At 35.6% G+C, this 24,320-nt stretch overlaps 1 protein-coding gene across 1 annotated transcript in view; it reads left to right on the top strand.

The window, feature by feature from the left end:
- The window catches only part of LOC311297560 (uncharacterized protein), a 165,799-nt gene extending 150,865 nt beyond the window's left edge, over nucleotides 1-14,934 (top strand). The window contains exon 2 of the mRNA XM_084419905.1: nucleotides 14,848-14,934. The gene's annotated coding sequence lies outside the window, so the exon portion shown is untranslated. The remainder of the gene's footprint in view (nucleotides 1-14,847) is intronic.
- The last annotated feature ends 9,386 nt before the right edge of the window (nucleotides 14,935-24,320 follow it).

Genomic DNA, 24,320 nt, shown 5'->3' with positions numbered 1-24,320 from the left:
TAAAGTGGCTTTTGCATTAAACTCATTGAACAGCGTAAAAAATCATATTATACTATATTATAAGGAACATTTTAATTATTGTTTTTATTATTATTAATTAGTATAAGTATAACTTACAGAGCCCCAAACATGACATGCAGGAAAAAAATAGTATGCTAAATAAAGGGAACAAATTAGTAAATCGTGTGCCCGTCATTGTAGAACATCATATAACATCTACTACCAAACGTAAACAGATGCAGTTTTTATTAGTTGTTAGACTTGTGTGAGATCACAGGAGGAGACACACAATAGTGAAGCTGCTTTAGAACCACTAATAATGTCATAAAGTGAAGAAGTATGAATATGACTTACCATGTTATCTGTTGCTCAGATCAGAAGGTTCAGAGATGTTGTGTGAGTCTGCAGTGAAGCAGGAGTGATGAGGAAGAGGAAGAAGATGCTTTTTATTCTGACTCTCGACCAGCCCTCTTCTTCAACACCATGACAAGACCAATTAAAACGGTTCACACTTGCATCACTGACTCCTTTAATAAAGTCACTGAGCATCTTTGTGTGTCTCGCCATGAAGGGTATGTTGGACTTCCTCAAAATGGTCAATAAGAAAAAAACAATTAATAATTCCTCCAAGAACTCTGAAAAATGTCATGGGTTCCTCCAATAAAGCGATCCAAGGAAATGGATTTAAGGCAGATAGTTGCCTTGGGCCCGAAATAATAAGCAGGAACATAAATATGAAAATGAAATATGATCTTACATTGTTAATTTAATCATTACCAATGTTAAGTAATTGTAATTGCAGTCACATTGCATACAATATTTATTTTTTTCATTCCCTCAGCCATTGCATTAGAAACACCCTCGCAGAAGTGTTAAAGAGAGAGTTCCCCCAAAAATGAAAATTAGCCCATGATTTACTCACCCACAAGGTGTTGTGTATATGACTATCTTCTTTCAGACAAACACAATCTGAGTTATATAAAAAAATAAAATAAAAAAACCCTATTTACTTATTGAATTAAAACTTTCCATTGTGACTGCTTAAATTATGAGGAAGAAGATGCTTTTATTTTCAGATCTGAAGCTCTGTTGTTTCTCTTCTGATGATCAGGAGGAAATGAAGCACATATAAAGACCCGAATGTAAGTTTATAATTTACAAATTCGATTAGTCAAATAACATTGCAAACATTTGGTTAACTGTTGAGAGATTAAGTGAATGCACAGGTCAGTTCCATTTTCACACTAGATCTGAATGACATTGAGACTAACCACCACAAAGATTAATATTTACCTTTAGCTGTTTATTTACCTTCAGTTTCACTGAAGAGCAACAATACACGTGTGTTTCACTTGTTTTTTTATCTTAAGCAGCATCAAGTCTAATTCATACGATAAGGGCTGTTATTGTGTCACTTTCATTGTTAACATGATAAATTATTTAATGTACAGTGTGATGGAATTTTTAAATGAATCATAACTAACTTTTTTTTTCCTTGCAGGATTAATATTGATTTGCTTTTGAAACCAAAATGTCCTTTGGCCAAATCCAGTGTGAATCATGTCCAAATATAACAAAAGGGGAAATGAAACTAGACAGATATCTACATTTATAAACTCATGATTTTAGGTAAACAAAGAAATCCAGATTTGCTTTTACCTAGTAACAGAAGGGTTCGCTGAATTATATATATGAAGATATAGAAGATATATATATATATATATATATATATATATATATATAAAGAACCAATCATATTGTATAAAAATTATGTAATGAATGAATCACGTCACCTTTTTGCCATAAAAATTGTAGAATTGTATTATTTTTTCTGGTGGGATTCTCTCTGAAATTTGTCTAAGATCATCCAGCCATGATTAAAGCATATTCAATATTCAAACAGTCTCTAGTCTGTTTGAATATTGCTGCAAACAGCAGGTTAGTGGAACACTAGAGATTTTATAGTGTTCATAGGGGTCAAGACGCTGACCGACTCAGTTGACATCGATTAGGAGACGAGTTAAAGGATAAATATTATTGAATGTTGATAAGGAGATGTTTAGGGGCGTCGATTAAGAGATGACCCAGAAAAACTTAAATCAGGTGTGTAGTGGAAAAATCTACAACAATAGTCAGGTGTGTAGCAACCATTATAATCATTCAAAAGATGAACACAGACAGTGAAGAAATGTTAATGAACAGTCATGTTACTTGTGCCCTTACATCATGGACAACACAAGTTTATTTAGGTTTAAGACATACAGTGATTTGAAAATATGCAGTATGATTATTGACATAAAATGCTTTTTTTTAACACAATTTTGATTTAACGTCTCACTGCCAGCATCTTCACACTTATAGCATTTCATTTGACTATTTTCCTTCACACAACGATAGAGAGGCACTAGATTATTAATCTTTGCAAACTGATCTCTGACACCAGTCCAGTCTTTGCGCCAGATCTCTTGGAAAACTAAAGCCTTAATCCCAGTTCTCTGTGTGTTTAACCAGTTTGAAAAGTCATACAAAATAGTGTCAGCTTTATCGATAATGCACTTTTCTATGCAAGGTGAGTAGTAAGTATACAAAACAACACATTGATCATCATTTGGCATTCTCAAAATTTTGTCCAGAGGAGATGTATATGTGGCATCCATAGGATAGATAAGAATATATTCAGAATGCAATGTATTTCCAGAAGAACTGGCCATTTGGATCCAGCTTGGCTTTGCAGCAGCGAGACTGAATAAGTCGTGGGTGACTTCACAAAGCCGTCGCTGACCATTAGTCTTGAAATCATTGAAGGCATTTTCCATTTCGTTCAAGTTGAAAACCGAATCAAGACTAAACTGTTCTGTACACTGTTGATATGGGACCCTGATGACTACAGAATACTGATAAGGCCTGTCATGGTTGCTTGGCTGTAACCTAGAAGACAAAAATCACAAATACTGCAGTTTTCAAAAACTAAAACTTGTTTCTGAGACAGAATCAATAAAAAATGTTCCTTGCATATGCACTGTGGCAAGCTGGGCGGGGCCGAGAGCCGCGGGAACGTAGCGAGCCATATCGACCTCAAGTCCCACAGAGGAGCTCCAGGAGGATAAAAGGAGGATTGATGTCAGTGAAGGTCGAGAGAGGACCAGGCCTGGACTTTACATAGTGTTTTGTGTTTATGTTTGTGCGGCAGTCATCTGGGAGGGGACAACTTTTGTTTTGTGTTTCCTGCCTCCTTCTTCCCCTGAGCCTTTAACTTTGCTGGAGGCTGTTGCCGGCTGCAATGATGGGGAGGAGCAGGGAACTGGGGACTCTCTGCCCAGGCCTGGACTTTACGTTGTTTTTTTTTTTAAATATTTATTTTTCCTTTATTATGATAGGACATTGAGTAGACATGAAGCGAATTGGGAGAGAGAGTGGGACGGGATCCGACAAGGTCCACGAGCCAGGACTCAAACTCGGGTTGCCCGAATCTCAACAATGATATATGTCGGCACTCTACCCACAAGGCTATCAGAACTGACACGCTGTTTTGTTTATGTTTCTGTGGTAGTTGTCCGTGAGGGGCTGCCGCTTTACTTTCATTTTGTGTTTGTTTATTTTTGAAGTTTTATGTTAAACATTTGCAGATTCCTGCCTCCTTCTTCCCCTGAGCCATTGACACATTTAACTTATTTTAACTGTAAATTGTGCAAATATAGACTTACTTGTCATCAAAATACTGGATCATTTTAACAAGAACGTCAATGTTCACTTGCTCCTGATCGCACTGAATACACAGATGAAGCAGGCAGAACATGAACATCCTCATGCGCCAGACGCCTAAAGTTAAAATGACAAACCTGATAAACAAAACAAGTCAAGTCAAGTCAAGTCAAGTTTATTTATATAGCGCTTTTCACAACATAGGTTGTATCAAAGCAGCTTCACAGTAATAAATTAAAACAATACATCAATGTTTGTTTCTAGTGGAACGTCTTTGTTTGGTAATGCTGATCAATAGTATCGTTGATTGATTAATTAAATTAAATATCCCCAACTGAGCAAGCCAAAGGCAACAGTGGCAAGGAACCGAAAAACTCCATCAGGTGACCTAATGGAGAAAAAAAAACCTTGGGAGAACCCGGGCTCAGTCGGGGGCCAGTTCTCCTCTGGCGTTTATGAACTAGAGGTCGGATTTAACTGTAAGATTAAAAGTAATTATATGAATGCCTGGCTGAAGAGATGCGTCTTTAATCTAGTTTTAAACTGGGAGAGCGAGTCTGAGCAACGAACAGTATCCGGAAGGCTATTCCAGAGTTTTGGTGCTAAATGTGAAAATGCTCTCCCTCCTTTGGTGGATCTGGATATCCTAGGTATGACCAAAAGCCTTGAATTTAGTGATCTTAAAGAGCGCGATGGATTATAGGGCGATAGAAGATTGGTTAAATAGACTGGAGCTAAGCCGTTTAGGGCTTTATAAGTCAGTAGCAATACCTTGCAATTAATACGGAACTTTATAGGTAACCAATGTAGAGATGATAAAATCGGTGTTATATGATCATATTTTCTTGATCTAGTTAGAACTCTAGCGGTGGCATTTTGGACTAACTGTAGCTTGTTTATTGAGGATGCAGGACAACCGGCTAATAAAGCATTACAGTAATCTAGTCTCGAGGTCATGAATGCATGAACTAACTTTTCTGCATCAGAAACTGATAGCATGTTACATAGCTTAGCAATGTTTCTAAGGTGGAAAAATGCTGTTCTTGTAACATATGAAATATGATTTTCAAAAGACAGGTTGCAGTCTAATATAACACCCAGGTCTTTTACTGTAGAGGATGAAGTAACAGGACATCCTACTATGTTAAAGTTGTATTGTGAGAGGTTTTGTGGGTGGTTTTTTGAACCGATGATTAGTACCTCTGTCTTGTCTGGACTTAATAAAAGAAAATTACGCGTCATCCAATCTTTTATATCTTTAACACACTCTGTCAATTTGGATAATTTAGCGTTTTCATCTGGCCGTGATGAAATATAGATTTGAGTGTCATCAGCATAACAATGGAAACTAATTCCATGTTTCCTTATAATATTTCCAAGTGGCAGCATATATATTGAGAATAATAGAGGGCCTAACACAGATCCCTGCGGCACTCCATAGTTTACTGGAGTTATGATCGATTTTTCTCCATTTAAATAAACAAAATGGTAGCGGTCAGATAAATACGAACTAAACCAGCTTAATGCTTGTCCTTGAACACCAGTATAATTTTGTAGTCGATCTAAGAGTATTGTATGATATCGAACGCAGCACTAAGATCAAGTAAAACTAATATTGAGATACAGCCTTGGTCAGAAGATAAAAGTAAATCATTTGTGATTTTAACGAGCGCAGTTTCAGTGCTATGATGCGGCCTGAACCCAGACTGAAACTTTTCATAGGTGTCATTTTCTTGTAAGAAAGAACACAACTGAGCGGACACAACTTTTTCTAGTATTTTAGACATAAAAGGTAGATTTGAAATGGGTCTATAATTTGTTAGATTATGTGGATCTAATTGTGGTTTCTTAATGAGAGGTTTTATAACTGCCAGTTTAAATGTTTTTGGAACATAACCTAAAGATAAAGACGAGTTAATAATATTGAGGAGAGGCTCTTCCACTACAGGTAACACTTCTTTCAATAGTTTAGTTGGTATATGATCTAGTAAACATGTTGTTGTTTTAGATGAAGTGATAAGTTTATTTAACTCTTTTTGTTCTATAGTTGTAAAGCACTGTAATTGTTCTTGCGGGGTGATAATTGAGGCTGAATTATAAGGCGCGATTGAGGATTGAACGTTTACAATTGTGGTTCTGATGTTTTCTATTTTCTCAGTGAAGAACTTCATGAAATCATTACTACTAAACTGTAACGGAATATTTTGTTCAGGAGACATCTGTTTATTTGTTAGTCTAGCCACGGTGTTAAATAAGAACTTAGGATTGTTATGGTTGTTTTCTATTAGTTTGCGGAGATGCCTAGCCCTGGCCTCTTTTAGGGCCTTTTTATAATGTGACATACTGTCTTTCCATGCGATTCTAAAGACCTCTAAGTTAGTTTGTTTCCATTTACGCTCTAAATTACGGGTTTCTCTCTTTAGAACACGCGTAGTATTGTTGTACCATGGTGCTTTAATTTTCTCTCTGACCTTTTTTAGTCTAATAGGTGCAACAATATCCAGTGTTCGGTGCTCCAGAGAATGGTGCTCATAGTGCTGGTTAATTCCTCAAGTTCATCTGTTTGTTTGGGTTCACTGAGCAGCTGAGACAGATCCGATAAGCTATTTGAAAAATGATCTATGGTGGATGGAAGGATTGTTCTGCCTAATCGATAACGCGGCGCAGCATGATATATTACAGGAGTACGTAATATGCAAGTTACCATGTAATGGTCAGTGACATCGTCACTTTGTGGAATGATATCTATATCGGTTGGATCGATTCCATGTGATATAATTAAATCGAGTGTATGATTAAATCGATGAGTTGGTCCAGTAACGTTTTGCTTGACCCCAAAGGAGTTTAATAAATCTGTAAACGCAGCCCCTAACGCATTATTTTGATTATCTATGTGGATATTAAAGTCTCCAACAATTAATGCTTTATCGAAATTAACTAATAGGTCTGAGAGAAAATCTGCAAACTCTTTTAGGAAATCAGCGTAAGGCCCAGGCAGTCTATATACGGTAGCCAAGGCTAGAGATAATAGGGATGTTTTTCGAACATCTAAGAGCGTAACATTTAGTACAAGTACTTCAAATGAAATAAACTTATAACCCGTTTTCTGAGTAACATTGAGAACATCTCTATAGATTGTTGCAACATCGCCGCCACGACCAATCAGACGGGGCTCGTGCTTATAGGAGTATCCTGATGGAGTAGACTCATTTAGACCGAAATAATCATTTGGTTTAAGCCAGGTTTCAGTAAGGCAAAGTACATCGAAGCTATTATCTGTGACTATTTCATTTACAATAACTGCCTTAGGTGTGAGTGATCTAATGTTTAGAAGACCTAGCTTTAGAAATTGTTTTTGATTACTAATAGCAACATTTTCTGGTTTAATAACAATTAGATTTTTTTCGAGATCCTGCAGTAGATTTATTATTTGATCTCACTAAACGAGGAATAGACACAGTTTCTATGCAATGTTCTACACTATTTATATCAGTTAAATTGGTGCAGCAGAGACTATGATTTGGACTTTTGGTTACTAGTCAAAAGGTATTTAACATTTTGGAGATGTTATCTGACAGAAGATCCGATCCGAATCTGCTTGGGTGTAAGCCATCAGCACGGTAAAGCCTAGGACGCTCCCAAAACAGATTCCAATTATTTACAAAGAGCAGTTTCTGCTCATTGCACCATGACATTAACCATTCATTTAGCGCGAATAATCTACTAAACTTTTCATGACCTAGTCGGTACGTGGGAAGCAGTCCTGACACAATGATCGTTATATCAGGCGATGTGCTGCGTACCGTATCGATCAGATTCCTGAAGTCTTTCTTCAGAACCTCCGTCTGGCGCATCCTGATGTCGTTCACTCCCGCGTGCAGGACCACAGTTCCGATGTGCTCGTTCAGAATCTCGGGAACGTGAGCAGCGATTTCAGAAACACGAGCACCAGGAAAGCAGTGACTATGCACCATACTTTTATTTAACGTAGCGTGTACGTGTCGAACGATGGAATCGCCGATGATCACAGCATCGCGTTCTGAGCTCTTCAGAGATGATGTGTTTGGTCCCATCTGACTCAGAGAATATTCATTCTGTGATCAGCCATATGCAAATAAACTACTTGTAATATTTAACATAGGAGACTGTGTGAATGTGTGAATTGACATTTGCATATAATTCAGTCCATATTAGTTATAGTTTGCAAATATAGAAGTCAAATACCATAACAATGAATGTCCTCTCTACTGCAGTCCTGCAAAGGAATGGTCCATCAGTAAGTCCAACACAATTGGACTATTCAATATATAAACTATACTTATGGACTGCTTCAAGACTTTGTACAGAAAGTGCCAAAATGCTAATTTTAGCTAATTTCAGAAGTTTTTTATTTATTTCTGTGCAACAGAATTAATTTTGTAACCTGAAAGAATTGCGTTAGTTCAGATGTGTGTTAAGGTTATTTTATCTGTATGACTATTTGACTGGCTTTCACACTCTGTCATCTCTTCTGAAATTCTCGTCTCTTCTGAGATGAGAGTTTGGGAGAGACTACAAATAACCCTTCCTTAACACATGCTTGTGCATCAAACAACAAAACAGATTTCACTTAAAGTGGATTTTGACTGTAATTTCTCTGTGTGATTTGCTCTTTAATATGACCAAACTGCTACCTATTTTTAGTGAAATCATCCACATTATATAATGACAGCAGTGATTGGCTGCATTGCCTGTCATGAGACTAAAATGTGAGATATTATTCACTGTAAACCTCACGTGTGCTGTAGCTCTGAAGTAAAAGCATGTTACAAAAAGATGACAACAAAAAATCATTCATGATTAAACTATTCCTTGTTCCTGATGACTTGTAGGACCTATAATCTGTTCAGCTCAAGTGAAAATTGTACTAATTATAAAAATGTTTAGATAAATGTTTATATACACCATTAACTTATTTTGTGTGATCACTCATGACAATTATTGGCTTAACATACAGTACAGTTGTTAACACCAAGAGCTGTGAATATCTATCAAATTAGTAATGTTCTGGTTTTATTTTGTCACAGAACTCTGTGTTTGCATTTGTTCATGAATTATTCTGAAATGAACACACAGTTATTGCACAAATATTTATTGTACATCAAGAAGTATATTCAGTAAACACAAGACAGTTACCATCTAAATACATTAAAAGCACAATGCGTTTCAGTAATTTTTCTAAACAATTTTTTCCTCTCAGTATTTTTTTATTTCTGATTTAAAGTGTAATATGAATATACATATTCATGAAAATACATTTTAAACAATGCATTTTTCACACTCAAATTGAACTTATGATTCAGAAGTGATGGATATTTATATTTATTTATTTATTTATTTTTATTAGTAAAGAATAAAATGAATAATAAAGCAATGAATGGTATAATACATTTATAAGTAATAATCAGTTTCTAATAGTAATTATCAAAGTGATAATAAACCAGTCTGTAACACAATATATCTGAGTAAATATATATGCAAAACTCATGATTGCTTACCAGTTCCTCATTTTATCTAAGCACAAACACACACACACACACACACACACACACACACACACACACACACACACACACACACACACACACACACACACACACACACACACACAATATGAATGTATGTGTGCGTGTGTTTAGATCAAATGAGGAACTGGTAAGCAATCATGAGCTTTGCATATATATATTTCCTCTATATAAATATTTTGTTACAGACTGGTTTACACTGTTTATACTGGCGTGTGTGTGTGTGTGTTTAGATCGATTTCCAGTTCCTCATTTGATCTAAACACACGCACACATACAGTCATAGTCCTCCTACAATTAAGACTCATCTTTTAAGCAATATACTGATGCACATTATCATTTTTGTTAGTATTAGCAGGTGAGTAAATACTATGTTCCTTAAAACCAGTAGTACAAATACAAGTAGTAATACGTATAAAGAAATACAGCAGAAGTATATAGTGGCGATAATTAAAGCAAAACAGGCACCCAAATTTTAAGAAGTTCCAAAAGATATTTAATGGCCAAAAAACACAAACATACATTAGAGGGCAAATCAGCTAAATTTGCCACCTTCATACTAAAGACTGTCTTTACTTATTTAGCTAACCACCGGTCTACATGTTTCATTTGTTGCTACTTTGTTAATGTGCATGTCTATTTCAATGAATTATATTAATTCTAATCTCAGGGCCAAAGATATAAAAGCTCATCTGACCCAGTTTGTTCTTGTTCTACTGACAATATTTGCTGAAATAAACAGGAATAATATGTTGTGTCATTCTTAGTGTTTATTATTGTTGTTGTTTAATTGTAAAATGTTTGTGTTTTTATTGTCCAAAATTCCAAAGTTTCCACAAAAATGACACAGTGGGCTCCACAGTCACAAATATTGGCACCCTTTGTATCAAAACTGTGAAAATTTGTTTTTGTGATTTCTCTTCATAGACTTTCATTCAAAAAGTCACAAAAATGTAAGTTATAATTAATGTAAAATTCTTATCATAAAACAAATATTGTTTCTAAAATATAAATATTTCACAATTATTGGCACCCCTACAAACTCGAATGAGTAAAAGTCTAACGGGAAGTATATTCCCATTCATATGGTATGTTTTTATGTCAACTTAATGATAATGACTTCTTGTTTCATTGAGCTCTAAATATGAAGTGAGACGCAGGCTGTTACAATATACGTCAAATAATATGTTATAGGAAAAAAATATATACATTATGATGTCCAGAAATCAATTTCAATCGTGCAATGAGTTTAATGTTTCAACAGAACCATTGTTTCTGCGTAGGAAGGGTATCTTATTATAATATTACCGCCCCTTATTCTGCATGTTTCCACCCACAGTGCCACCGTTTGAATTTGCAAGCGACAACAGTGTAACCAGATCTAACACAATAGGAAAATTTCCAGCAAAGCATGTAAACTCTTCTGTCTTTGCTGCACAGACGAGCACTGAACACTATTTAGAGTCCCAGCCTCAAATGAGACAATTTATTTTATTTTCAACGGAAATCCCCCAAAAACAGATGAATCAATGTAACTCCACAACAACTACATAAATGTATCCACTAACCATTCAGAAACGTCCATGTGCGTCTAAAAGTTGCAACCTCTTCTGAGTCTCTCCATAAGGCTGCACTCCGCTACTGGTTATTTCTGAGATTTTGGATGAGTGAGATTTGTTTGTTTTGTTATTGTATCAGAAGCTCGTGTAAAGGAGCGTTTTTGCTCACACCCAAAAAAGGGGCACATTTGACAAACTATAATAGATTATCTGGGGGGAATTTTGAGCTGGAATTTCACAGACACACACTGGGGACACCATAGATTTATAATACATCTTGTGAAAAGGGGCATAATATGTCACCTTTAATGTGTTAGTTTCATTCTTACATTATACTACAATGCAATATATTGTTAGTCCTGATATTCTATTCTTCTTTATTTGTTAGTGAATAAACATAAATCGGCAATCAGTGTTTGTATTTCCTATAATGGTCTGGTGGTAGAACTTTTGTTAAGCGTTTCAGGTTCCGGGTTCTAATCCGGCCTTGTATAGTTTTTTTTTTTTTTTCTGGCTCCTCATTCAAATAAAAATGTTTCCTCAATTATTGTATATCAAGAGCAGGAACATTTTTGTGTGCATTTTGTTTTATGATTTCACTGGAAAGAAGACTGTGCATGAGCCACAAGAGAAAACTGTAACCGCACCACTGATAACACCGGCAGCGAACACATTCCAGCGCCAGATCACACCTGATTTAAGACAAATTAATGTCAACCGGATATGTTTGATTTGCATTAGGTATATCCGTGCAGCGAGATGTTTTAAAAAAAATTAACATTAGTAATATCAACCCTGGCAAAAAGTGTTAGCATTTCCCACCCGCAAATTATGTGATTGGACGAATATTTTATGGTCCTGCGCCTTCCACAGACAATATACATATAAATACATTTAGACTGCTTAACTTTGTGATTGCTATCAGGATATGAAGAAAAAATCTGGAATAAATCGCCTACCCTGCCTTTAAAACTGGGTAACACACACATTCACATGCCATACAACCAAACATGTATGACGACAGAGATGCTTTTGAGTAACGCCACCCTGAAGTTTCCTGATAAACAGGGTGTTTCAGTGTAAACTGAATTCCTGGAAGAAATTTGCCTGCCGTGGACTGCCCTGCCTCTGTAAATTTAAATATGAGGTAAATCCCAGCATCTTTCCCATTTCCCCTTTGGGTTGTGTGCTAAGCAAATACAACTGATCAAAGTGATTTGAGTTTTGATATTTCCTTATTTGAAAATATCAATAATCATATATCATCAATACAGTGCGTGCAGAATTATTAGGCACATTGATTTTCTGATCATATTTTATTTCCATCAAATGAAAAATGTCTTATTTTCAGGTGTGCATAATTATTAGGCAAGTTTTTTATTACAGATAAAATAAGCCAAAAGAGAGATTTAACAAAGACTGAAAAGTCAAAAATTATTAAATGCCCATGAGAAGGATACAATACTACGGAGCCCGGGAAGTCACCTGTGGGAAAAAAAACAAACAATCCGTGACGACGGTTTCGCAATCCCTCATTTTAGAAGAACACGTTGTTAACGAATCTTATTGTATATTGTTTTATTGTGTATTAAGTGGAATACATCAAATTGTCTTAACTGTGTCTGCATGTTTAATGTGTCTTGCATTCTCGATTGAAGTGGGTATGGGGTGGAATATACGATTTATGAATGACGTGCATCAAAATCTTTTGTTTATTTGTGATAATCTTAGCTCTTTATTATATTGTCTAACTTGTATTATGACTGATATTTGACGAATTGCTTTGTTCCTTTTTTGTTGTTGTAAGTTTTGGACAAAAACGTCTTCTAAATATGGTGCCTAAAATGTATAATAATAATAATAATTATTATTATTATTTGAGTTTGTAACTATAAATGAGTTCACTTAGTAATACAGTAATATATGAATGACGTGCATCAAAATCTTTTGTTTATTTGTGATAATCTTAGCACTTTATTATATTGTCTAACTTGTATTATGTGACACTGGGACATATACCATTCACATCTGTGTCAAATTGAAACTCTACTATCAAAACCTAAACTCTGCTATCAAAACCTAACATTCCTTTGTCAAAATGTAACTCTGATGACAAAATGACACATACTTGCATCATATGCATACACTTTCAGATCAGGGGGAACACACTAGTCTACTTTATATAAAACACTGCAGTCTTTGATTTTCACTGTTTATTCAGAAGGCATATTTTCAGGAGGCACATTTTCAAACAACCAAAAAAGCAAATAGGTCTACTCAATATTGTACATTGCAGTAACATGAATTCAGATAAAGCAAAACAAATTAAATAAAAAAATAATAATAGAAAAAACACTATACTGTAAACACAGAAAATCATGGCAATTTTGCATACGTGGGCTCATGGATCCCGCCGTCTGTTGGGGTCTGGCCACAGGACCTCATCGACATCGCAAGCAATGTCTTCTCCCGCTAGGCACCGGGGAAAATATCCCCTTGCATGTCGAAGCCATCCATGGATTGCTGTCACCTGAATGTCGCCGCAGGCCTGTTTCATTGCCTGCAGAAGAGGCATGCGGGCATGCGGTTGGCGGTCATATACACGCCATCTTCAAGCCGAAAAGAATTCCTCTATAGGGTTTAAAAATGGTGAGTAAGGGGGCAAGTATACCACCTCAAATTGATTGTGGTTGGTGAACCAGGCCTGGACCAGAGCAGCCCGATGGAAACTGACATTATCCCATACCACTACAAACCTGGGCTGATCTGGTCCGTTCTGTACAACTATATTATGGAGAGCATCTAGAAATGTGAGTATATGTTGGCTATTGTATGGACCTCAAATGGGACCCTGTAGAGCTGCTTCATGGTCATGTTGTGTTTTCCCAAGATGCGTCTGATGGTGGTGATGCTCACATGGTTTATGTTGTTGAACACTTGCCTGTCTGCAAGTATTTTCTGTCGTAGCTGGTGGAGACGGATGGCATTGTCTGCCCTCACTAGGTCCACAACGGCAAGTTCCTGCTGTTGTGTGAACAGGCGTTGGCGTCCTCCCCCAAAAGGTCTTCTAGTCATTCTAGAGAAATACAACCACAAATTGTCATCGGTTTGTAGCCCGCGCTGTGACTTCATGCGGGAGAAGAAGTTGGGAGGGACTGTGTGCACAAAAAACGACGGTTATTCCATAATGGCTGTCTCACTCCTGACGCTGTCGACGGAGGATCTTCAGAAATTGAAAGAAGCTGGAATAAATATCACCGAAGAAGAAGCAAAGAAATTCAGAGGTATGTTTAGTGTTAAGTATTGTGAAAATTCGTTGGTTCCCTTTCGAGTTATGTGCACTTGACATTGTGTCTGTAACGTTAGGCCACAAAACGCGATGAGTTTGAACTGTTTCTATGGCCGCGCGGTCTCGCGGTAGAGTAAGTTAACGTTATGCTAAAGTTATATCTTAATTTATGGCTAAAAAAATACAAATAATTGTTATAACAATAAGTTTAAAACGCAATAACCATACGTTGGTTTTGTCAGTTCAGTATTTTCGAAGAAAGGTTTTCCCTAACGCGTCAGTAACGTTAACGTTAACTTAGTCCTGTCAGAGTCAACTGAGGCGAGGGCTCGGAGATAGAGGCGTGCGTCAGCATCGAGCCCCTCCAAAAACAGAGAGTGAAGTTTGTTTACCATTTATCAATGTCTTTGAGCTGCTATTTTAAATAAGTTTGCTTTTAATCATACACTCAGAAAAAAGGTAACCGTTACTCTGTACATATTTGGCCTAGTACTTCAAGTGTACATATTGGTACCTTTTAGCTTTTGTACCTTAGGGTACTGCCCCAGTGACAGCTTTGTACCTTTTTTCTGAGAGTGTATATCGAGTTATTATAGTGTATTTTTCTAAATTAAAGTAATAATTTATACTGATGAATTTCCATTGAAAGTTTAAAAATTATTTCAAAAAGACATTGATTTTATTGTTGCTGTTAAAACCTCAAGCTCACATTGATCATTCTTTCTTTTTTCAGAAAATGAGGTGGACACAGAGAACATGATCTCATTCATTTAAAGGCTCCTTTAAAAAACAGTCCAAGTTCAACAAATGTGTACATGAGATGGAGGTGATAACACTAGAGCCAGTGCCAGCAGAATCCCAACAACAGACTTCGACTACAGAAATGCAAGTATAACATTGACTATTGTGTACTATAGGCTATTTGTCCTATGTTTAGTGGTCGACCGATATAGATTTTTTTTCTTTTATGCCTGATGGCGATATCTTAGAATGCAGGGTGGCCGATATAGGGCTCAACATTAACGCTTGTCCGAGACAAGTGTATTTTTTTTGAAGGGGCAAGTAAAAGAAATTTTACTTGCCTGACCGGACAAGTAGCCTGGTTAAGCCATCAATAACAATAAAATATGTAATAAGAAAAGAAGAGAAATATTTGAATTCATTGTGCAGCTTTAAATTTATTATCTCTCTTTGTGATCATACAAATTTAAGGTAAGGAAATAGTGAATGACATGTATTTTTGAGGTTTAACTTTTATTATTATTTTAATTATTATTATTATGTACTTTTATATTTGATCCAGTAGGAGATTGCTGTCATTGGTGAGGATGCATCCTCTATTGAGTGTCATGTGAATGTCCTGCATATCTAGTACAGCAAGATGCGACTAGATACCTTGGTGGTCAAAGACCGAATGCAGCGAACTTTTGCATGGCGAAGAAACGAGATAAGAGGTGGGATGACTGGAGGATATACTTAAGAAATGCCCTTTCTTAAAAACACCCTCAGGGGTCAGTGACATCACCGATTTTATATCAGTTCTCTGCTTAAAATAAATATTGAATGTTGATGTTTACTAAAATTATAATTTACTGTTATAATTCTTTTTTAAAAGCATTGTAATTTTCTAAACCCTCAGGTGAACAAATATATGTGCATTCAAGCTTAGAAATATTTGTACAATGATATTACTAAAGGGAAATGGCAATGAAAGAGGCCACATAGAATATTAAAATGTCTGATTTTATTTTATTTTTTAGTATTTTTAGTTCATGTGAAATTATTAACTTTCTCTTTCTGTCTATTTTCAGTTGTGTGATAAAGTTGACCGAATGCATTCCATCAACTGTCAGCGCCAGCCAGCCAGCGCTTCAAGGATGGCTTTACCATTATTGTGCCAAAGGTGCTTGAGCTTGTTCTAAGAAATGCTCCATTAGCCAAAATCTACGAAGAAGCAAGAGAAGAGATGCTTGCAGAAGATCTACCAGGTATAGACATAAAACATAGCGGTTTTGTGATAATCTATTTCTAAACTTTAAGGACTGGTAGTTTTGTTAATTAAAAGTATAGGTGCTCAACAAATACATTTGTTGAAAATGTGTGCTTAGTTTCCATACAGTATATCCTAGAAACTGATCTAGCGCTGGGCGATATGACCAAAATCTTATCACGATATGAATAATTTTATTTCACGATAATGATATATATCACAATATAGTTATTTTTGTAGGAAATAAACTAGTCCAAACTAAAAAAAAAAACTAGTCTATAAAAAATACAAGTCTAATGTAGAGTAAAACATTCTCAAACTTATTAAAGTAAACAATAATAAAATTAGAACAAGAAATGCAATTACAAGCTATAGGACAAAAAATTACAACAGAAAAAGGATAAATTAAATGTAAAAAAAAAAAAATATTTAGTTGTAATTGCTGTGGATTATTAGGCTGCTGTCACTTTAAAGGCTTAGTTCACAAAATATGTCATCAATTACTTGCGTTATTCCAAACCGTAAGACTATTGTTCATCTTCGAAAACACAAATGAAGATATTTAAAATGAAATCTGAGTGGTTTCTGTCCCTCCATTGACAATCCACTCAACTACAACTTTGTTGCTTTAAGGTATGGGTACATGTGTTTGAGGTATGGTAACAAAAGCTTCAAGTTGTGTTACTTTAGTCTAAGCATGGGTCTATAGTGTTCAAGCAACGGGCAAAAACTGTAATTTACTGCTACTTTTCCTTTATCAGGTCTGTAAAAAATTTATATATTTTGAAATATAAATATGAAATATTGAAATATAATGATTTGATATAAGCTCCTATTCATGAGTCATCGAGTCACTCATAAAACAATAATTTCTTTAATCAAATAAAAGGTGAACATTTACTGTCCCCTGCAAGAAAATTACATATTTGTAAGAATTGTTTTTTTTTTTGGTTTTTTTTAGAAAATGTAAGCATATGAAAGGTTATATAAAGGCATATGAAAGTCTCAGCAGCGAACTAGCTCATCAGTTAATTTAAAGCATCGCTGTCAAACAATAAACTCAACACAAGTGAGCAAGTATAGTTTAATTTAGTTTAACGAGTTTGTTTGCCCATAAAATTCTTTAAGATATTAGGTTAAACTTATTTGGCTTTCTGTCCACTGTCCACTTTCTGTCCACTGCTCAATGAAGCAGCTTCAAATCAAGCTCTGATATAGCCCTCCCAGTGGCTAAATGGATATAATTATGAAGGGCAAGGTACCTAAGATGAAGCTGCTTATATAGTCAGGCTGTTGATTGAAAGATTAGATTGGCTCACTAGTCGCTTAGACATTCATCTATCACTGGTAAGATTGAACCTGGTTGTCCACAAAGAATACAACCATCAGCATTACAGTAGTAAAGCGGCACGCGATCAGCAATCTTCTGTAGTTCAGTTCTGAGATTTATATTGTGTTTGTCATCTCTGTAGATATGTGTGAAAACGAAGGCTTTAATTCCCTGGTATTTGTTTAATTCATCAAGACCTGGTATAATATCGCCGTTAAGACATTTGGCTATACAGGGAGAGAGAAAGGTGTAGAAAACCACACATCCATCCTTGTTTTTGTTCATCAAGTGTGTCAAAGGAGAATTATTTGGAGGATTCATCAGTAAATGCTCTGAATGTTTTTTTTGTATTTTATTAACCCCTGCAGCGATGAGTTGAGTGCCTATGTAGACTTCCTTGTCCGGTTTTGTGTGAGGTTGAACATTTCCTGATTTGTCATCTATCAGAAAGTCGTCTGGTTTGGGGTCGAATTCGCTTTGGCACTGCTTCTTTGGTACATTGATGGCTACTGCATACTGGCCACCGCTAAAATAACTGGTTAATAAAAAGAAAAGAATGATCACCATTTACAAAGTAATTAAGAAATCAAACATGCATGCTGGGACTATAACATACGTCAAACTAATTGTGGGTCAATATGTTGATATAGTTTTATGTGTCTGCAATCATACAAAAATGTATTTGTGCTGAACACATTTTAGTTATGATAGTGAGATCACATTGTCATTATTAGTTCAATAATGTGTATACTAATGTTAACAAATACAACCTTATTGTACAGTGTCACCCGTTCATTTTATACAGCAACATGAAAACGTACTTGCGATGAAAAAATGTCTGAATCCTGTAAAGGGTGTTACTGTCCACATTTTCATTCATCACACTTTGAATACAGGAAAGCAAAATAATCCCAAGAAGGATCCTCAAACGCACAGAGGAAACCTAAAAAGAGCAAAAAAATGAAATAATCAGTCATAATACTCCAGGTTGAGCTTTTAGCATAATGGCTAAAGTCTGATCTGAGTCATGTCCATTTCCCACTCTCCTCTCTGTCACTTTAGTCCTGTCAACTGGAAGTTTGACACTGGAAATGATCTTCAGGCTAAATTTAAGCAGATTGTGGCTCATGTTTCTCTGTGAGTGAGAATCAGTGTTATGCTTTTATAGAAAACACTGTCATGGACTGTCATAACCCTAACTCAAACTTGCTGTCTCCAAAACAGAACTAACATGCAGCATGATGGATATGGACAATATGGAGCAGAGGAGAATATCAGTGTTTTACTGAGAGTCTTAATTATTTGAGAGAGATTCAAATCTGTAGTTTTTGTTAAAATCTGAACATCTGTTCTGCAGGTGTCAAAGGCATTTTCAATTAATTTAGCTTTCAAATGAGCTTAAAATATTAATATTTCTTTAAAGATACTTCTAAATTCTAAAAGTATTTTTTACAATTGGCCCTATCACACAAGCGGCAGGCGCGACGCGAGTGTTTTTTGCTAGTTTCAGCCTTTTGCTAGTTTCAGTTTTCATTTTCACGTCCTACGCCACGTTGTTTAAACAGCAAATGCATTTGCGCCCATTTGTGCAACCTGTCAGGATACAGGCACGGAGACAGAGGTAAGTGAATCCAAACACAGCTTTATTCAAGTTGACAAGAGTGCAAGGTGAGTATTTAGTGAGTTCAGGTGCAGGGCAGACAGCATGTAAGCATATTCACTTCAGGTTTGTTGATATCAAGCATCACAGTTCAACTTGTCTTTTCTCTTTCAGAAGCAGTCGATAGCAAGCAAGCTCAGAGGAAACCCTGGAAGCTCGGGAGAACACAGGATCACAGGTAACATGGAATCGAGCAGGATTTCTGGAGACAGCAGAACAATGATACAGAGGTTGGTGTTTCACAGGTACGTATACATTACGTCTCAGAATCTTGATACATCAGCGGCTCAGGAGACAACGGATCATGGTCTGTTCCTGTTGGAGGCTTGACGTTGAACTGAGGCTGTGGTGAGTATTTTATAGAGCTTGCTGATGAGGCTGCTGATTTGTGAACAGGTGCAGGTGATTATACTCAGGGGAGAGTAATTGCAGGTGCGCCAAAGAGGATCCCGGGGAATGTAGTGCAGAGATAGACGGTGAACATGACACACCCATGGGCGTGCTGGTCTGAAAACGAGGTGTGTTCTGGCGCATTGATGGCGTGTTGCTATTTTGAGGAAACTGAAACAGACTGCGCCATTGACCAACTGAAACCTGGTCTAAAGTCAATGGCCCAATATTTTTTTTGTTATTTGAACAGCAAGTTAGTAATGTGTGCCTATAGGCGGGTCCACAATGAGCGTACACTCTGCTTATTACACACTCAGGGATGCCCAGCAGCACACAAACATGCCAAATATTTAAAATAAAAGGACTACAATGTAAAATATTAATATTGTGTACATAAAGATATGGTGGAATCAGGCTTGTCCCGCGCTTTAACCTCGTGCACAAACAGATCCGTTTGCTCTCTGGATACATGTTCAGTCTTTCCACTATCAAATTCTGTCATGCAGACATCCCAACCTGCAAAAAGTAATTTCAGGGAGGTATCCCGAACCACCGGGAACTGAATATTCAAGCTTTCATTTTATGATTTTTAGGAACTTGAGCCTTGAGTTATAATTATTAACATATGTCTGCTACTTCATGTACTATAAGATTGTACTCATACAGTTTCAAACAAGTCTTCATAGTGAAAAGGGGTAACCTGCAATACCCTAAAAGGCTGTTTTTTAACTCGATTTTAATCCATAAAAATTGTATTTGACACAAAAATCTATATTTTGTATTAAATTATTACATTCAATTAATGTATTTAGGTGGATTCAGCAATATTAAATACTACTCTTGACTTTAATGAAAACTGTTTAATTTAGATTTTAATCAAAACAAACATTATTGGAATATGTTTTACACGAAGATAACATTTCAGTTACTATTTTTGTTACTACAGACTGTCTTCTCACTGGCCAAGTATAGTTTGCTCTCCATAAAAGTTTGGTTTCTTCAGAAATGTTTTAATAGGATTGAAACCCAATCAGAGTCATATATTTCATCTGTTCCCTTATTTCCAAAACTTCAGATTCTTACTATTTATGACAATATTTCTCAAATATGTGTTTTCATTTAGGCTAAAAAAGTGAAGGGAATATTCAACTCGCCAGAAGAAAATTGCATCATCTTCCACCTTAAAGGGATACTTGCATCATCTTCCACCTTAAAGGGATACTCCACCGTTTTTTCATATTAAACTATGTTATTCCCTTAACTAAGATGAGTTGATACATACCTCTCTCATCTCAGTGCGTGCACTTAATCGCTCTAGCGCGCGGTGACACTCTGATAGTACTTAGCTTACCCCAGTATATTCAATGGTATCTAACAGCAATGAATTTAGAAGTGACCAAACACATCAGCGTTTTCCCTATATTTAAAAACAGTTACAGGAGTAATTATACGACCAAGTATGGTGACACAAAATAAAACATGGCGCTTTTCTAAGCGGGTTAAAAAGGATAATATAATGTATGGCGAAATAGCACTTTTGGGAGTACTTCGACTGGCGCAGTAAAAGGCGTGACTTTTTACTTGGTCGTATAACTACTCGGGTTAAATAGGGAAAACGCTGATGTGTTTGGTCACTTCTAAATTCATTGCTGTTAGATTCATTCTTTTAATGTCTAACTAATTAATTCACTGCTGTTAGACACCGCGTGCCACTGAGATGAGAGAGGTATGTATCAACTTGTCTTAGTTAAGGGAATAACATTTAATATGAAAAAACAGTGGAGTATCCCTTTAAGTAAGGCAGATCAATAATATTGTTGAATATTAAATGTCCCCAACTAAGCAAGCCAAACGCCAAGGCAACAGTGGCAAGGAACCAAAACTCCATCAGGTGACAGAATGGAGAAAAAAACTTTGGGAGAACCCAGGCTCAGTTGGGGCCAGTTCTCCTCTGGCCATAGAATGAACAGTGTATGATTATGATTCAGGCAGCATTACAGATCAGAAGTCAGATTGGATCAGAACATTCAGAATATGTATCCAGTTCCATCTGATTGGAAGTCGGAGTCACGCCGGCATGCACTCTATATCTACAGATTGAGGAATTCTTGTTTGAATGAAGTGTGTTTTTTTAGGGAAACTGAGTTTTTACTTGCTGTACAGCATACAATAATCATAACTTTACAGTACTAATGGTAATGTTACTTGTCTAACTCTGTTATTTTGCTTTTTCAGAGTTAAAGAATTGTGCATATACTTTTGCTTCATACTTTCCTTCCTGTTTTACTTTTTATGGAACTGCAATTTGAATTTGCAATCCAGACACTGAATAAAAATATTTGCATCTACATTATCAACATTTGTATATGTTATTAACATATGTTCAGATATTAATATGTTCAGATATTTTTGAACAGTATCAGTATGCTCCACAAATTACTAGTAATGTTAAAAATACTTAAAGCAAACATACTCTGGAATTTAAAAAAGATATATTAAATTAAATGATTACAGCATATTATACCATTAAATTATAGTATTTTATAGGTGTTCCTTCAGAAAATTTGACTGTGTAAAATGAGTAAATTTTACTTGAAAATTTACTTTGAAGACACCAAGAATTATGTATAGCATTTACTTGAAAATACGCTGCTAAATTTACTACTGAGTGAAAATTGTTTTACAAGTAGTTAAATCCTACTCCATACATATCTTCCTACAAAGAGAGCGACATTCATAGGAGATCTGGATCTGCATGTAATGACATTACTCACCATGATGTCTGTCAAGAATTGAGAAGATCAAAGATGCTTGACTTCTTCAGAGATGTCGTGTTGGATCTGTTCTGAGAATGATGACCAGGAGAAGCCAATGCATCATATTTATTCTGCTCTTTAATCAAACCATATGCAAAAAAAGAAAGATAAACCACTGGTAATCTTCAACAGGGGAGGTTATATCAATGTCTGTTTGATATGTGATATTTGTAAATGATGCTCAGTTATAATAATGTAATGAGATTTTGTAGCAAATATAAGGACAAAATCATTTACTTTTGTAAAGTTATACTGTGTTTTGATGTTCAATGTAGATTTCAAGTTTTGAAGCAAAACCATTTAAGAACCACCAGTTTTAGTCATTAATATTTATTTTAATATTAATTTCCATAACAAGTTGCCCAAAGCAAAATAAAATATTATTACTATTGTTGTGTCTGGTAATTATTGAATTCAAGTAAAACATGATGTGAAGACATTATCAAATGTTAAAACAAATTTTGTAGATGCAAAATGAGTGTAACGTCTGACAAGAATGTCCACTGATAAGGCCATTTTGCCTTTGACAAGAAGATAATGATGTATATTTCCATTGGAGCAAAACCTTTGGTCAAAGACCAAACTTGCATGACTGTTTAAATGTCACTCAACATAGTCAAAATCCAAACTGATCTCACTCACAGTATGGAGAGCTAGTGCTTTGCTTCATCAAATATATATGTAAGGTTTAGAAGTGGAGTTCATATTTCATATTGGAAAGTTGTAATGCTTAGAATTTAATATGATTTATATTTGAGTTAATTTACTAGAAATATATTTACAATGTTTAGTCAGTTAATTATTTAAATATTTATGTGTTTACATATTTAATACAGTAAGGATATTCTGCTGAATCTGCCTCTCTGATTCACTTACGTTTATTTCAGTCTAAGTTCTTGCTTCTGACTGGTTAGTAAAGTCACGTGAAAGGCTGTATGAATTAGTCTGAATGAATAAAATGATGGTTTTAATGGGAAGACTAACTAAAAAGTAAGTAAACACCTCAGCCATTTAGATATTACCGCTTCATGTCAAGTCAAAATCAATCTTGAAATGGCCTGAAAACATGATGACTGTAGGGATTTTTTTGTGAGTAATCAGCTCGGTTAAATTAAAGGTATAGGCAACATGATCTCACAACCAATTCGTACGAATTCGTATGAGTGATAAAAAGGTGGCTAATTCGTTTGAATTCGTACAACCTCACTTGTACGAATTTGTAGGTTTAGGGTCAGGGGTAGGTAATTTGTATGAATTCATACGAATAGGGCAATTCATAAAATATGTACGATTTAGCAAAAATCTTACTAATTCGTACGAGTAAGGTCGTTAAGTCAGTAATAGACAGAAATCAAAAGGTTCAAATGTAGTGCCTACTGCTCCATTTATTCATGAGCCTCCAGTTTGATCTGTCCTAGTGACAGATTTGCAGTAACACTAGACAACACTTAATCTATACTGGAAATTATGATTTTAGGAGAATAGGCTACAGAATCATTTCAATATAACATTTTATGTCAAGTAAAAGTGTGTCATGCCAATTACACAATTAAATAAGAAACCTATAGATGATAAATTCATAACTCAAAGAAGAATCTAAGGGTAAGAGAAGCATATCTGACAGCAGAGCTAAGTTTAAGCAGATTGTGGCTCATGTTCCTCTCTTCCACACAGCAAATTTGAAAGTGTTAAATTAACACTCATAGTGAGAAAATTAACACTTTTTCGGGGTTTATATAGGTCCACACTAAATAGAGTTAAACTAACACTTTAAATAGTGTTACTTTTTTTACACTTGCTTAGTGTAAAAACAACACTGTAAGTGTTCACCGTTAACACCATTAGTGTTCCCCTACCTCATTTACACCAAGATAGTGTTGAAACTACACTAGGTGTCTCAATATCTTAACACCAATAGATTTATTTCCACACTAATACAGTGTTCATTCAAAACCCTGGTTAAGGTCATTAAATTTCACTAAAAATCTGTGCCTTCAATTAAATGAGTCACCAGGCTGTA

The sequence above is a fragment of the Rutilus rutilus genome (genome assembly GCF_951802725.1).
Source record: "Rutilus rutilus genome assembly, chromosome: 9".
NCBI classification, from domain to species: Eukaryota; Metazoa; Chordata; class Actinopteri; order Cypriniformes; family Leuciscidae; genus Rutilus; species Rutilus rutilus.
This window is presented reverse-complemented; position numbering and strand designations above follow the sequence as displayed.